The sequence below is a fragment of the Oryza sativa genome, chromosome 11, assembly GCF_034140825.1.
Source record: "Oryza sativa Japonica Group chromosome 11, ASM3414082v1".
NCBI lineage: Eukaryota > Viridiplantae > Streptophyta > Magnoliopsida > Poales > Poaceae > Oryza > Oryza sativa.
In genome coordinates this window covers 15,210,056-15,227,544 of record NC_089045.1, presented here as the reverse complement: position 1 = coordinate 15,227,544, position 17,489 = coordinate 15,210,056, and the positions used below count along the sequence as shown (strand labels likewise).

General features: G+C 45.6%; 1 pseudogene; it reads left to right on the top strand.

The window, feature by feature from the left end:
- The first annotated feature begins 1,987 nt into the window (after positions 1 to 1,987).
- Positions 1,988 to 17,489, top strand: part of LOC136354169 (uncharacterized) — a 42,615-nt pseudogene continuing 27,113 nt past the window's right edge.

Below are 17,489 nucleotides of genomic sequence, written 5' to 3'. Positions count from 1 at the left end.
CGTAGCGATAACAAGGAAGGAATAGTAGTGAAGAGATAGTATGTGCAGTCAACCGTCACCGCCGATGTATTGCCGTAATTGTTGTGTACACGATGTAAACTGTTTGGATGTATTGAATATCCATACAAATCAATTGTTGTATGGCATATGTTAATTATGTATGATTATTAGAATTTTTAACAATTTTAAATCATGCAAATGCTAATTATATATGATTATTAGAATTTTTAACAAATTTAAATCATGCATATGCTAGTTATATATGATTATTAGAATTTTTAACAATTTTAAATCATGCATGTGTTATTTACATATGATAATTAGAATTTTTAACAACTTTAAATCATGCATATGCTAGTTATATATGATTATTAGAATGTTTAACAAATTTAAATCATGCATATGCTAGTTATATATGATTATTAGAATTTTTAACAATTTTAAATCATGCATGTGGTATTTACATATGATAATTATAATTTTTAACAATTTTAAATCATTCATATGCTAATTATATATGATTATTAGAATTTTTAACATTTTTAAATCATGCATATGGTATTTACATATTATAATTAGAATGTTTAACAATTTTAAATCATGCATATGCTAATTATAGAGACCCGCCGCATGTCTGGGGTGAGACCCGCCGCCGCCTTCTCGATCTCTCTCCAAAATACCACCGCCTCGTCGTCGTCGTTGTTGCGACGCTACCGACGCCGCCGCACCACGCCACGCCGACGCCGACCCCGACTCCGCCTCCCGCTGACGCCGACCCCGACGTCGCCGCCGCCGCCACTGTCGACGACGTAATACGCCGACTCCGTCGACGCCGACCCCACGTCACTCCGCCGCCTCGTCGCCATCGCCGCCGCCGCGCCACACTGCCGCCGCTCCTTTTCGCGGCCACCCCGTCAATGCCGAACGGGAACGAACGTGAACGAACGCGAAGGAACGCGAACGAACGGGAACGAACGCGAACAAACGTGAACGGAACGCGAACGAACGTGAAGGAACGCGAACGAACGTGAACGAACATGAACGAAACGTGTCAACGAACATGAAGGCACATGAACGAAACGTGTGAACGAACGCGAACGAGACGTGTACGAATGAGAAAATTAAACGATTATTAGACTTAGCATTTATGATTATATACTTGAAAACGTGAACGAAAAATATATGTTCCTTTGCGTTTAAACTAATAAATTTTTTTGCATGTTGTAGCAAAGACGTCGTCGATGTCGTCCCTCAAGCCGAAGTGGTAGCTAGCCCTAGGAGGAATCTGCGCAGGCAAGTGATTTGAATATTTGATTATTTAGTGTTACCATATATGATTATTAGAATTTTAATATAAGAGTATTAGAGTTTTAATATATGATTATTAGACTTAGAATTTATATGACTATTAGACTCAGCATATATGATTATTAGAGATTTAATATATGATTATTTAGACTTAGCATATTTGATTAGTAGAGTTTTAATATACGAAACTTAGACTTAGCATATATGATTATTAGAGTTTTAATATACGATTAGTTAGACTTAGCATATATGATTATTAGAGTTTTAACATACGAAACTTGGACTTAGCATATATGATTATTAGAGTTTTAATATATGATTAATTAGACTTAGCATATATGATTATTAGAGTTTTAATATACGATTAATTAGACTTAGCATATATGATTATTAGAGTTTTAATATACGAAACTTAGACTTAGCATATATGATTATTAGGGTTTTAATATACAAGACTTAGACTTAGCATATATGATTATCAGAGTTTTAATATACGATTAATTAGACTTAGGATATATGATTATTAGAGTTTTAATATACGATTAATTAGACTTAGGATATATGATTATTAGAGTTTTAATATACGAAACTTAGATTTAGCATATATGATTATTAGAGTTCTAATCAAATATTATATACGTAAATAACAAACGGATGCAAATATTTCTTGTGTGAACTGATGGCTGATCACGATGACGAACAGATACTATACGATACAATCGCAGAGGGAAGCAGCCAGTACTGGAATGAAGAAGAGGGGAACGAGGATCCAAACCAGTAGAACGAGGTGGTGAACGATGATGGGAATGTGGAGAGGGATGCAGAGAGGACTGAGGAGGGTACTGAGGAGGGGAACGAGGAGGCGGATGCTAGTGGAAGTCAACCCTTCGCTGGACAGAAGAGGGCACGTGGACAATGAGGTGCCGTGAAGAAGATAGAGGGTCGGCACATCATAACTGAGGTGGACGAAGACGGCCGACCTAGTGCCCCGGCAGAAGCAGCCAAGAATTACGTACGTGTTGACGAAATAATCGAACACACCGACCTGGGTGATCTGCTTAGCTCCAGTGCAGGTCCAAAGATTGATGAGATGCGGACGTGCCAGTCAGTTTGATCCTGCAACTGACAAGATATGTGAACAGCAGATAAAACAGCCGATCGGCTGACAAGCCGATGGAGTAGTTCCAACCGATGCCGATACCAGCCGATAGCCGACGCTAGTCGATAGCGATAGGGTTCTGAGCTATCGGCTATATGTCCAATGTGGATAATGATATAAAGGCAATCGGCTAATGATGATGTAATAAAATAACAATATAATCCAGTATAAACCAATCGGCACATAATGATATGATAAATAAGCATCGATCCGAAGGTTAAAGCATACATCGGCTCGAGGTCCGATGTCATGAAATCCTTAGGATTAGATAAACAGTAAAATCTATGTTGCGATTGGCTAAATCCAACTTATATGTATATGCAATCCTTATGAGCCGATGCAACGTCCAGATAACTCACCGGCTGAAACCCCGATGAAACCCTTATTGGCAATCAAGAAGCAGGCTAGAGATTATGGTTCTAAGCATGACTTAGTAGATCAAACTTAACTGATGCAGCACTAAGTATGAAAAGAAACATAATATCTACAAAATCAAGCCGTTGATTGAGTTTTCAGGGTGGTAGATGTCTAAGCTAATCTAATCTAGCAACGCGATTTAGCCGATATCGATAGAAACCCTAAAACGAGAAGCAGACGATAGAGCTAAATTGATATGCTAAGACTGGATTAACAGAGACATATGATAAATAGGTAGGCAAATATATCATCCAAACCATAGCAATCCAAGAGGTCGAATGTACTGATGCAGCCTTGAACGACGCCGACGTAGACGATACAATTGCCTGGACCGACGGAACATTGGGCTTACCCCTTAGCCGGAGATCGAAGTCCGACGCAGCCCCACGTCAGGTGCCAAGTCCCACCGAATGATAAATAAAGTAGAAAAGGTAAAAGGTGGCGATGCACCGAATTGTATTGATTGTGAAGATAGATTACAATGACCCCGGGTGTACATATTTATACCCATGGGTAGATACTAGTCCTTGTAGGACAAGAAAGAAACTTTCCTAGAGATAAAAGGAAAACATAAAGTCCTTATAGGACACTAAACACACACACTTGCCATGCCGCATTCTCTTTGAACTCGGTCTCTTCTGGATAAGCTTCCTTTAGTAGATCAATTTCCTTAACCGAATATAGCAAGAATCCAACAACTGATGACTTAATAATTCTCATCGGCTAATCTCAGGACTTCAAAGCCGATGTTGACTCTAAGCCGATGATTACTCCGGGCTTACCAAATTTCACTGTTAACAGTACGACACAGCGGTTGGGTTGTGAGGGATAACGTGCCTGTCAGTAAGGTGTACTGGCGCAGAACAAGGGCACGCGGAGATTACGACAGCTTTGTCCCAGATTCAGAGAAAGAGATGCTGTGGACCACAATGCTTGAGACGTTCACCCTTCCTGCGGGTACAGAGAACATAGTGAAAAGGTGGACTCTAAAGAAAATGGCAGAATAGTTCTAGAGCTTCAAGGGAGATATCTACCAGAAATACATCCTGAAGGGGCAGACACCGAACTTCAACACATTCCCGAAGCTAAGGGATCACTGGGACGAGTTCGTTGCTTACAAGACAGGGCAACAAGGGTAAGCGCTGATGGACAGAAACAAAGAAAATGCTGCCAAGAAGAAGTATCATCACCACCTGGGTCCTGGGGTTAGGCGGCTATAGCGTCGCAATGCTGAAGTGGGAGGAGATGGAAGCAAGCTTGATTGAGAGGGGTATCGAACCGACCACCGCTAAATGGCCGGATCGATCAAAGTTCTGGTACTATGCTCACGGTGGAATGCTTAAACCCTTTGATGGCTCCCTGGTGTTTAGCGATCAGATACGCGAGGCTGCCAGTCGACTAACGGACGTAGTGGAAGCCTCTTCTCAGGGCACGTTCCGACCAGACAGAGAGAAGGACGAGCTGTCACTCGCCCTGCAGACTCCCGAGCATCCAGGAAGAACATGAGGGAAAGGCGTGGTTCCTTGGAATATTGGATTCAAGGAGGACATCCACACGTACAGGAGTCGGATAAGGAGCAAGAGAGATACCGAGGCGAAGATTGCAGATCTTGAGTACAGGGTATCAAGCTACGAGCTCAGCATGCAAGAGGAGGTGGCAAGGAAGGTGGATGAAAGCATGGCCGCACATTGGTGCTAGGATCCCCAGCCATACATTCCTCCTGTAATGGTCAGCCCCTCAGGCAGTCGTAGCAGCTGCGCCTCAACGGGGCAGGTAGGATCACAGAGCATGGACGCCATGCAAACTCAGGACGAAACCACCTGCCCCGTTGATGAAATCACGCAGCGGACACCATGTGAGGTGCATATTCCTTTCAAGAACTTATCAACCAAGGTATGCCCGTAGTTTTATGTTTTTTGGACTTGTACATTCCGCAAGTTTTTGCTTAGGTTGATTACTAATAGATAACCTCTCATCACGTGAAGGTTGCGTCGGAAATGTGTTAACGACCAAATTTGGTAATCTAAGGATCGGAGATGAAGAAGAAGTCGAGAAGAAATCGAGATGGAAATCGTCCCGGAAACAGAGTGAGGATCGACTGAAGTCCGAATCGGCTACGGCTAAGATCAGCAGAGTTCGAGTCGGACGGGGTTAGCCGATTGAACTGAATCTGACAATATGACGCAGTATATGTTGTCGGTTTAGGTTGATGTGCTTCATGATGATTGCCGCGCATGGATAGAGTCCTAAGAAGGCAATTGTATCTATTAATTAGGATATTTTATGTGGTTTCCTTAGAGATATGTTTGGGCAAGAGTTTGCCGCAAAGACTTATGGTATCTTAGAGCTTGTTAGAGATAAGAGTCCTGTCCGATATGGACATATCTTGTAATTCTCGGGTATAAATAGACCCGAAACCCATGTAATCAAACAACACACGTTCAATACAATTTCGGTGCATCGCCACCCTTTTTACTTTTGTTTTGTTTCGACGAGTTCTTGCTTTCCGGTTGAGCTGCATCGGTTTCGATCTTCAACAAGAGGTAAAACTTGTTATGGCGGTTTGCGTTCTCGGGATTAGTGCTTCCATCTTTATGATACTCTAATCTTGTTTATGTAATTCGTCGAGCTATCATATATCTTACGTAATCTCTGGCAATATCGCTATCTAACCTATAATCGGCTAACATCTGCTGGAAGAGGGCAGCCAATTAGGTTAGATATCGATGTTGACTTAGATTATATAGGATATCCACCACTCTATGAAACTTTCAATAGCTTGATTGTCTAGATATTGTCCTTCTTTTCATACTTATAGCTGCATCAGTTGAGTTTGATCTTATGAGTCGTGATTAGAATCTCAATCTCTAGCCTGCTTCTTGGTTGTCGATAAGGGTAGTATCGGGGTTTCAGCCGATCTTACCTGATTTAACTATATTTACTTTATATGCTTCGTTGATATGTTAAATCTGCCCTTTATATTAAGATCTCGTTGCATTTAAAGTATATTAGGCCTTCGTTTAATATATCCTATTTGTTTTGATATCTTAGTATAGAGTAGTATCGGAGTTTTAGCCGATACATGCTAGATCTATCTGATCGGCTATGCTATCAACATATATAGTCCCATTATTAATTTATATTTCAATCTAAGTGATTTATACTGTCTCGGCATGGCGACCGATCTATCCCAATCACTTGATTTAAGTATATATATCGATATAAGGGGTATACATTGTTAATACCTACAGCCGATCGAGTAGATTTAGTTCCTTCCTATTTATTCATGACTGCCGATCAATACATATATGACATCGGCTCAAAGATAAATGATATGTCATCGACACTTAGCTGATCGGCTATCATTTATAGGTTTAACCGCGGTTTCTTTGTCTTTGTTTCTTGTTGATTGCAGGATCAAATCAACTGGCACGCTAGCATACCCGAAGGCGAGTTTTGGACCTGCAATGGAGTTAAGCAGATATCTCAGGCCTTGTGTTTTACGTCAACACACTTTTGGCACGCCCGGTGGGACCGATTAGAAGTCAGAGTCACAACAGCAGTTTTTCCCCATGGCCAAGAAACCACTAGCATTGCCGTCCTCGGCTGGTGAACCTGGCTCAGTTAAAGCTAAGATCCATCAGCTGGGTCTATCTGAGGTTGATGAAAGCAACATTGTGCCCATCACTCTGGATAAATTGACACCTGAGCAGCAAAAGGATCTTAAGGCAATGACGCAGCAAGCAAGGAATCCATTCTTGAGCTCATTCACGGAGACCCGCAAGGGAACGCTAGTTCAGAAGTACAAAATAAAGGTAGTTACTGATGTTCCTGGGACAGGTTCTTCTAAAGATGGAGAAGTAAAACAAGCTCCATATGGCGCGGCTCAACCGAGTCATCAAGGTACTGCAGATGGTTTTCAAGGAGATCAAGGTGATGGTTCTCAGGAAGTTCAGGGTGTTGGTTCTCAGGGATTCCAAGGTGGAAGTCTTAATCAAGATGGCAACACAGCGCAACTACAGTTTATCAACTTCCAGGATCAGGTTGACTATGCCGTGCACAATGCTTTGATCAATCAGTCTGGGATATTGGTAAATACTTTGTCAAATATGATATAGTCGATGGTTGATGGTTCAGTAGCTGAATATCAGGCTATAGGTCCGGTTCATTTGCCAGGAGGTGTTTTTCCAAATTATCGGCATTTAATCACTGATAATCAGCCAGCTGTTCAATCAATTCTTCCTAATGCACCATCAGTTCAGCCGACGGCACCAGTATCGGCTCCCGCACCTGCTGCACCATCATCGGCACCAGGTCAATTAGTTAATCCTCGGTTGTTGATGAGAGAACAACCATAGCATAGTGGGCAGGATGTGAATCGGCTAACGCAAGATCAGGTTGCAGCTATGTTTTTACCACCTCAACCTACGATTGATCCAGTCAAGCAGCAGCCGATTCAGCAAACATAGCCAAGGCAGCAGGTTGTGCAGCCGGTTCAACAAACACCCCCAATCCAATAGGTTCTGCAGCCAATTTGGCAAACGCCACCGGGACGGCAGGTTTTGCAGCCAATTCAGCAAACGCCATTAAGGCAACAGGTTATTCAGTCGATTCAGCAGCAAGGTTTGGACACATTAGTTGATTTTTAGCTCAGTGCGGTGAAGCATCGGCTGTGGATGCCTTGAGGGTTAGGTTGTTCCGGTTGTCCTTGTCTGGATCGACTTTCACTTGGTTTTCTTCTTTGCAATATGGATCAATCAACAGTTGGGCCGATTTGGAGAAGCAATTTCATAGCTATTTCTACAGTGGGATTCATGAGATGAAATTGTCCGATTTAACAGCAATCAAGCAAAGACATGATGAACCCGTGCATGAGTATATTCAGAGATTCAGAGAGATGAGGAATAAGTACTACAGCTTGAGTTTGACTGATGCCCAGTTAGCCGATTTAGCTTTTCAGGGTATGATTGCTCCGATCAGGGAGAAGTTCTCGTCTAAAGACTTCGATAGCTTATCGCATCTTACACAGAAGGTATCCTTGCATGAACAGAGGTTTGCAGAAGCTAGGAAGAACTCTAAAAGGGTTAATCATGTCTGTCCTTACATATATGAGTCGGATGATGATGATGATGATGACTCTAAAATAGCAGCAGCCGAATGGGTGAGAAGTAAAAAGGTTATATCATGCCAATGGGTAAAGAATTCTGGAAAAGAGGAGAAGTATGACTTTGATATTACCAAGGCTGACAAGATTTTTGATTTGCTACTCCAAGAGAAGCAGATTCAACTTCCTGCTGGTCATACAATTCCATCGGCCGAGGAATTAGGCAAAAGAAGGTATTGCAAGTGGCATAACTCTGGGTCTCATTCTACCAATGATTGTAAGGTCTTCAGGCAGCAGATTCAAGCAGCCATTAAGGAAGGCAAAATCAAATTTGATGATTCTAAGAAGCCGATGAAGGTTGATGGCATTCCTTTTCCTGTCAATATGGTACATACAGCTGGCCGAACAGCCGACGGAGGACGTGCGAGAGGTTTTCAGGTGAATTCGGCTAAAATTATCAACAAGTATCAGAAGAAATATGACAAGCAACAGGAGAGGCGTTATGAGGAAGATGATGGTGGTTTTGATCCTCATTGGGGCTGCGAGTTCTTTAGGTTCTGCTGGAATAAGGGTATGAGGCTGCCATCTATCGAGGACTGTCCTGGGTGCAGTAATGTTGCAGGAAGTTCAGGTCGATCGTATGATAGAGGCAATCGGCTGAAGCAAACAAGAGTTCATGTTCATCAAAGGTTGGGCCCGGTAAACCAAGATTGTAGCCAAGAGGACAATGAAGATAGGAAGACTCAATGGTGTCCTTCTGGTATCTTTACAAAGAATCAAAAGAGAAGGGTTCAGAGGATGAGGAATAGAGAACGATTTCAGGAGGTTGAGCAAGAAATCAATCATCAGCTGAAGAAGACAAAGCCGAGGCAGGAATAGCGCGTTAAGAATCAAGCTCCTGCAGCCGATGAGGCCACAGCCGATGAAGCAAAGAGGTTGGCAAAAGGAAAAAGTGTTGTGATGGCATCAGTTAACATGGTTTTTACATTGCCAGCTGAATTTGGGGTCAAGCAAGCCGATGTTGACGAAGTGGAGGAAGAATCGGCTAAGTTGATTCTATCACCGGAACAAGCAGTCTTCCAGAAGCCTGAAGGGACAGAGAATCGGCATCTTAAACCATTGTATATAAATGGCTATGTCAATGGGAAGCCGATGTCTATGATAATGGTCGATGGTGGGGCTGCAGTGAATTTGATGCCTTATGCTACATTCAGGAAGCTGGGCAGAAGCATTGAAGATCTCATCAAGACAAACATGGTGCTCAAGGATTTTGGTGGCAATCCATCAGAAACCAAAGGAGTTCTGAATGTGGAGCTGACAGTCGGCAACAAAACTATCCCTATAACGTTTTTTGTCATCGATGGGAAGGGTTCCTATAGCTTGTTGCTTGAAAGGGATTGGATTCATGCTAATTGTTGTATTCCTTCAACCATGCATCAATGCTTGATTCAATGGCAAGGTGACAAGGTTGAGATCATGCCAGCCGACAAGTCATTTAATGTTGCCAGGTGCCGATTTAGCTCTTTGGGAGATGGCTGATCTCGATTGCTTATCTGGAAAAGTTTGGAATGGGGATTTTCTAAAAGTGTCCAATTCTGATATACAGCCAATTGAGGATGGAGAGCCCAAGCTATTATTTTGAGGGCGTCGTGGAGGGTTCAAACGTCTACACCAAGGACACAGTAGATGATCTCGATGACAAACAAGGTCAGGGTTTCTTGTCTGCCGATGATTGGGAAGAAATTGATATTGGTCCAGGCGATCGGCCAAGGCCGACATTTATAAGTAAGAACTTATCTCCAAAATTGTCGCGACCGAGAAAATTGCATTTTCCCGAACGCTAGTGTATTAATCCCCGTCCCAGGAAAAGCCGGGGTACACCATACAAACATGATATAAAAGACACATCTTTATTATATCGATAATATTTACATTATTACAAAGGCACTTAAGGCCTGACAATCAAAAATAAACAGCAGCGGACTAGCGGGCCTACGGCTCCATCTTCACAGGCGCTCAACTGGGGTATAAGCCAGGACTCCACCTAAGACATCTTCTCCAAAGCCTCTCTTACTGAAGAGGGGAAAGATTGAGCAAGAGTGAGTACAACCACAGTACTCAGCAAGTCACACCGGCAGATGCATAATTAATGCAAGGGGGTACAAGGGGATAATAATAGGGGTTAAGTTTTGCAGTAAACAGCATTTAAAAGTCACTTAGTTGCCCAAAGCTATTTTGTAAACACGATCCTAGAGCTATACAATATTATTAGTCAAGGCCGTGAACCCTCACGAACCTGCCTTAACCCAAGGCCTACGATGATTCAGACCGAACTGGCAACCCGACCCTGGGTCCCAGCTCGTCCTAAGCCAACCCAGGCCAACCATTCCACATTTTAGTTGTTGAGCAAATTTTAAGAATTAAAACACTAACTTGGGTACATTGCTCGGCTTGCCCATAACCGAGGGCGCGGCTATTCGAATAGGTTTTACTCTGATCAGAGGTGTACATCTTTACCCACAAGACACATCTTCCTCACGTGTAACCACGTGCCACATACCACCACGGTATACGGACGGAAGATGTGACATAGTTCCCAACCCATCCTAGCCATAAACAAGAGTACCAACCCAACCCCACCTACGGCCGGAACCCCCGGGACAAGCAGGCAGGATTGAGCCCCCTAGCAGCAGGACACCAGCCCTGTGCCATGACATCTCGACTACCGGGCCGCAGCTCGTGTAGCCTTCATTTGCCCTGGAGAATGTCCATCGACCCCCGACTTCATCCATCTCCAATCCATGTACTTTTGTTTATAACCAGACTGAGCCACAAACTAAGCCTTACCCACTAGACATGTGGAAGTACGGTAGTGCTTTGCAACAGAGGCCCGAGCTTAATCCTTATAGTGGCCGGGGTGCTACTTCCCACAACTGGCATGCACCCAAACCCCACCGGAAAACAGGTTTTAGGGGTTTTGAAAGAGGAAGAGAGGTGTATGTCCAATTCCACCATAAGCCAACCATTCCATAGTGTCCAAATGATATGAGAATTCCCAAAGTCTAAAGTTATAAAAACCACCTAATGTTGTCCTATTTAATCAGCGAAGCATCTACCTAAATTCATACTAGTGGAACCATGAATAGAGTACCCACTAGTTGGGGTTTTGTTTTCCTAGGGTGAACAAGGTAATAATAACAAGAGCAATAATAAGGTCTTAACAAAGGTAAATAGGCATGGCTAAATAAAACAGTGATAACGCGGGAATTTAAATAAAGCGATAATGCATTAATTTAAATCAAAATAATTTTATAAACTGGGATTCAATATGCTCAAGGATGATGTGACTTGCCTTGCTCAAAGAGAACGGCCTGACGGAGGGACGAACGCCACGACGACCGGGAACGATGAGAGGACGACGACGACGACGACGATCGGGGCCGGCGAGGAGGCGATGAGGGCTGCCGGCAGCGGCTGCACGGAGGCGAGGATGGCGCGGACCACGCCGCTGCGATGCCGACGACGGAGGCGGCGCCGCGAGACGACGAGCCGGGCGACCGATGGGACGTCGACGACGAGAACGATCGGAGACGACGCCGATGGACCGCGGAGGGGTTTGGATGGAGGGGAAACGATGCCGAGGACGACCTTGCCGCTGCGATGCCGGAGGTGGTGGAGGTGTGGCCGACCGGTGCACGGGCGAGGAGGGACGGGCGGCCGAACAACTCCGGCGAGGCGGATGGAGAGGTTCGCGGCGATGTGCGGCGGCTTCCGGGCGAAACCGAGGGGTGGACGAGGTGGAGGGCTACGTCACCGTGCCGAGGGAGGGGACAGCAGCGCCGGCTGACGCACGGGCATGGCGAAAGGGGCAGCCGGAGGAGATGCCGCCGAGGAGGAAGGAGAAGCCGGCGCGGGCGACGGTGTTCCGGCGAAATTCGGGCGAGGAGGAGGTGATGCCGGGGATGAGGGCGGCGTCGCGGAGCCAAGGGAGGTGGTGGCGACGTCGACCGGCGCTCAGGCAGGGAGATAGAGGCGGCTGGAGGCGGCCGACGCGGAGGAAAGGGAAGGGCGACGGCGGGAACGCAGCTCCGGGTGTCTCCGCGGGAAACGGAGGGCAAGCCGGGGAAGGGGAGGCAGCTGCGATGCTGGAGGAGGCGACGGCGCGACCGGACGACGCTCCGGCGAGGAGGGAGAGGCGGCTGGAGGCGGCCGGCGGCACGGGAGAGAGAGGAGGACGGCGGGGAGAGGGCTAGGGACCACGGGAGATCGCGGGAGGGGGCTAAAACGATAGAACGGAGCGAGGGGGTTGCATTTTATGGGATGGGGGAGGGAGCCGGCCACGGGACAAGCGGGAACGGCGGCGGGAACCACGGCCGGCGGCAAAGGAAGGCGGCCGGACTTGGCGCGTCCGTTCCCGGCGATTGGGGGCGCCATTCAAGGGGGAATTAAGGGGGAAAGAGAGAGGAGGGAAAGGGGTTTAATTCCCCCTAATCAATTTGGGAATCCCATGCTTGAATCGCGCGGATTTGAGGGAGGAATGGCGCTAGGGTTCACGGGAGAGGGAGAGAGGACGGCCGGGCGGGAGGAGGACGATGACCCGCCTGACGCGCGGGCCCCACGCGGCCGGACGCGCGGTCAGCGCACGCGCGGCGCGCGTGTGCACGGCCGGCTCGGCTCGGCCTGGCTTGGGTGCGGCTTGGGCCGGGCGGCCGGCCCAGGAGGAGAGGAGGGGGAGGCGGCCTGGGAGAAAGAGGGAGGAGGAGGGAGTGGGCCGGGAGGGGAAGAGGGGCCCAAGAGGAGGAGGGAGAGAAGGAGAGGGAGGAGAGGGAGACTTCGGCCGCGGGCCGAGGGGAGAGAGGGAGGACTTTGGGCCAGACTTGGCCCAAAGGGGGGGGAGAGAGATTATTTTTAGGTTTTTCTTTTTAATAAACTCTAATAATTGTTTTTGTTGCTTAATAATTATTTCCGGTGCTCTGAAAATTCAAGTAAAATTTGAGGGCTCCTTTTAGACCAAGGAGAATTTAACAAAAATTCCCCGGGCCACATTCGAATTTTTCTTGTACGCATTTTAGTGTTTGCCAATTTCTTTTCGAATTTTAATTAATTCTATTATTCCTTTTAGAAAATAATTTTTATTTTGGGATGAATTTATCAGGACGTGACAAATCCACCCCCCTTACAAGAATCTCGTCCCCGAGATTCGAGGAGGCTAGCAAGAAGATAGGTTGGGCGGTCTTCTCTTCTTATCTGACTTCTTCCGCTCTGTCTTCTATAACAAACTTGCCTAGCACAACTCCCCCACTCTGGACTGCTTGGCTCGATCTCCTGTTGCAGATGGAATCTTCTCTTCACCTGACTTGTCCCTGGTTGAACCTTTAGCTGACTTCGACTGGGTTGTGGCACTTGATGATGGGGCTTCAGATCTAGAACTTCTCATAGTTCGTATCTTTGGCGTCAGCCTCATACAACTTACCCACTTCATGTCATGCGTCAACACTAGCTTGTCATTACTAGGATACCATGCTTGTCATCTACTTCTAAGTTGCCACAAACTGCCTCATATTAGTTTTCCTGGTCTCCGGGTGCTAGCTACTTCTGCTATGCGATGCGAGGGTCGATAATTTTCGCCTTTCAATTATGTTTCTCAACAGAGTCAACTTATCCCACTTGACATGCTTTGACGCCTTTCCAGATGACTTTACTGCTGGACTTGTTATTGTTTGATCGTTACCCTGCCAAATCTGAAGCTTCGCTGTTAGATGCGATTTTAATCTGACCTCTATAGACTATCTTCGAACATATCACTTGGTTCATAACTGGGAATAGTTCCCATGAACAGACAACTCGGATTCACTTTCTTTACATTCAGTTTACTTCCTGCTATTCTCTTCATGTTGTCATTATTTAGCATTCAAAGTATTCCTTCACACATTCAACCCTGATGTATTCTTTTCAGATTTCTCGTATCAATCACCTTTCGACCTACTTCTTTGCCCGACAATAAACACCTTTGCTGGTATCTTCTATCAGTCACCTTTGGAACTTTGTCAACCAAGTACTCTTCACCCCGAGAGTTGTGGATGCTTCTGGTGACGATGTGGTCCTTTGGTCTGCTGCCTTTCAGTGAAACCTTGAAGTGTTTTCGCCAAAAGCTATACTGACTGTCATTGCCTTTGATCCAAAAAAGACACGTCTGAAACTCTTAGTCCAAACAAATGTCTCTTTGGTTAATCGCTTGATTTTCTTTTCCATCATCAGGTTGGTTATTAACTCGAGGTTAGAACATGGTTCCTCTGAAATGAGACCCTAGGTCTCCTTTGACAGTAAACAATTATACACATAATCCCATATCAGCATCTTCCGAAATAATCCTCATAGAACTTGTTTTTATTACACATGTCTCCCTTATTACATGAATGCAAGGCCTTGCCTTAAACAAAAAGGGAAGGTGCTTAACATCAGTACATTGCATCCTCAACATGAATCTTCCATAAACATAACAAACTCATTGTTTATAATCATGAATGTATTTATTTATTACATGATTGCTGCAAACTCCCGATTACACAATGATAAGTAGCGAACTGAAAACCACAAACGTGGCTACTCATTTTGATTCTGGAGAGATATAGCTGGCATTGTCCTAGTGACTGCATCCTTGATTGGTTCTGTGATGATGTGTTAGGACTGCATATTGCTATCATTCACAGGAGAAGCTTCCTTCTGATTGCTATTTGAAGCAGATAACGGTCTTCTGCTTGGTATCGCACTCCTGAGATTGATTGCCCTTCGCTCGGCCTGGAGTAGGTTGGTGAGAGACACAACTTCTTCCATCGACGACAATTCTTTGCTGAGGCCGTCGGTGCAGAGAATGGTTGGTGTTGAAGGTATTATTGCTATGATTTACTGCAGAGTCAGGTGCAGCAGGAGGAGCATTGGTGCTGGGGATGATATCGTCGATGTTGATGTTGGAGCTGACTAGCTGATGAGACAATCGTAGGGTTGTTCGTTGGATTTCTGCGGTCTTGGTCAACAACACACTGAGTTGGCAATCCTTGGGCACATGGTTGGTACCTTCGCACAGAAAACATGTGACCTTGCGGGTGGGACATTTACCTGGTGGATGGTCTTCCTCACAATGAGGGCAGAGTGTGAAACACATGCTAGCAACGTGTCCAATTTCTCCACAACGGGGGCATGCTTTTGATTCCATCTCTTCCTCGCCGAGATGTCGGAGAGACTCATCTTCATAATCCGAGGAGACTTGATCTGACCCTTCACTATCAGATACTCTGCCGCCATGGCTTAGGAGGTGCTGGGTCAACTGTCGTGCACCTCGGAAGGTATTTCCTCTTTGACGTCTAGGAATAGTTATCCCTGCTAGAGGCCATTCGGTGCTGGTAATAGTCATCTTACGTACTTCTTCTTCAGTTCGCATCGGTGCTTTTCTCTTCTGAGTCTTACTCTTCTTGCCTTTGGCTTGCTTAGTACGTGACCCCACGTGGTACGAAAGGCTAGGAGGAAAGCAATTCCCGGGATTCAATGGATTCTCTCCATTGGGCTCTCTACTTTGCACACTAGGCTGCAAGCTTGACTTGGTGCGAGGAGGCTGGTTTAGCGATGTCTGCCCTGCTAAACCAAAGGAAGGAGCTTCTTTGGCATATACCCATGGACAATTAAGGGCATAGTGTCCTTGTTCTCTACAATCATGACAAAAGGGGACATGCTCTTCTGGCATTGGAAGCTCATTGACCTGGGTGGCAAATGCTCGATCAAACACATACTGATTTTGGTCTCGACTTCCAACCAATGGTCGCTGTGGACTAAGCAGCATGCTTGGAATGGACCAAGGGTGTGCCCTGGTTAACTCTCTTGAGGCCAGTGGTGGATTGAGTTGAAAACTTGAGTTACTTGAGGCATACCCGCTGACATTCTTTCCTTTTTCTCTGTTAAACATCTGTTACAGCGATTGAGGTGAGAGAGGAAACAAGCCAGGAAAGAATAGACCAGAACTAGGGATAGGACCTTAAAGAAACTAACTCTTCTTGTTGATGTGTTGTTTGTTTCACTTATTCTGCAAGTTGATTAAGCAAACAACCTAGCATGGTTACATCACACCCCACTGATGAAAACCACGCGCTACACACACAAGCAAGGAAACACACGACTAACGACTCTACCCTAGAGGGTGGCTTAGGTTCTGCGACGGGTTCTCCAAGATCTTCACTCCGGCTTCACAGCTGGCTTCACTGCTTTCCTCACTTCACTAGCGGATCCTGCAGCCTTCTGGAGCTTCGGCAAACAACTGACGATGTCTTCTTCTTCACTGACCTGACCATCTAGTACTAGTTGAAATTTGAAGAAGAAAGAAAGAGTAAACATTTTGCAAATAGCATAGGGGAAAGGAGGAAAAAGGAACTTTCGCAAATAGTTTCATTTATAAAATATGTCCTTAGGTTTTATCCACTTGGCTTATCCTACAGTCAAGATGGCTCTGATACCAGCTTGTCGCGACCGAGAAAATTGCATTTTCCCGAACGCTAGTGTATTAATCCCCGTCCCAGGAAAAGCCGGGGTACACCATACAAACATGATATAAAAGACACATCTTTATTATATCGATAATATTTACATTATTACAAAGGCACTTAAGGCCTGACAATCAAAAATAAACAGCAGCGGACTAGCGGGCCTACGGCTCCATCTTCACAGGCGCTCAACTGGGGTATAAGCCAGGACTCCACCTAAGACATCTTCTCCAAAGCCTCTCTTACTGAAGAGGGGAAAGATTGAGCAAGAGTGAGTACAACCACAGTACTCAGCAAGTCACACCGGCAGATGCATGATTAATGCAAGGGGGTACAAGGGGATAATAATAGGGGTTAAGTTTTGCAGTAAACAGCATTTAAAAGTCACTTAGTTGCCCAAAGCTATTTTGTAAACACGATCCTAGAGCTATACAATATTATTAGTCAAGGCCGTGAACCCTCACGAACCTGCCTTAACCCAAGGCCTACGATGATTCAGACCGAACTGGCAACCCGACCCTGGGTCCCAGCTCGTCCTAAGCCAACCCAGGCCAACCATTCCACATTTTAGTTGTTGAGCAAATTTTAAGAATTAAAACACTAACTTGGGTACATTGCTCGGCTTGCCCATAACCGAGGGCGCGGCTATTCGAATAGGTTTTACTCTGATCAGAGGTGTACATCTTTACCCACAAGACACATCTTCCTCACGTGTAACCACGTGCCACATACCACCACGGTATACGGACGGAAGACGTGACATAGTTCCCAACCCATCCTAGCCATAAACAAGAGTACCGACCCAACCCCACCTACGGCCGGAACCCCCGGGACAGGCAGGCAGGATTGAGCCCCCTAGCAGCAGGACACCAGCCCTGTGCCATGACATCTCGACTACCGGGCCGCAGCTCGTGTAGCCTTCATTTGCCCTGGAGAATGTCCATCGACCCCCGACTTCATCCATCTCCAATCC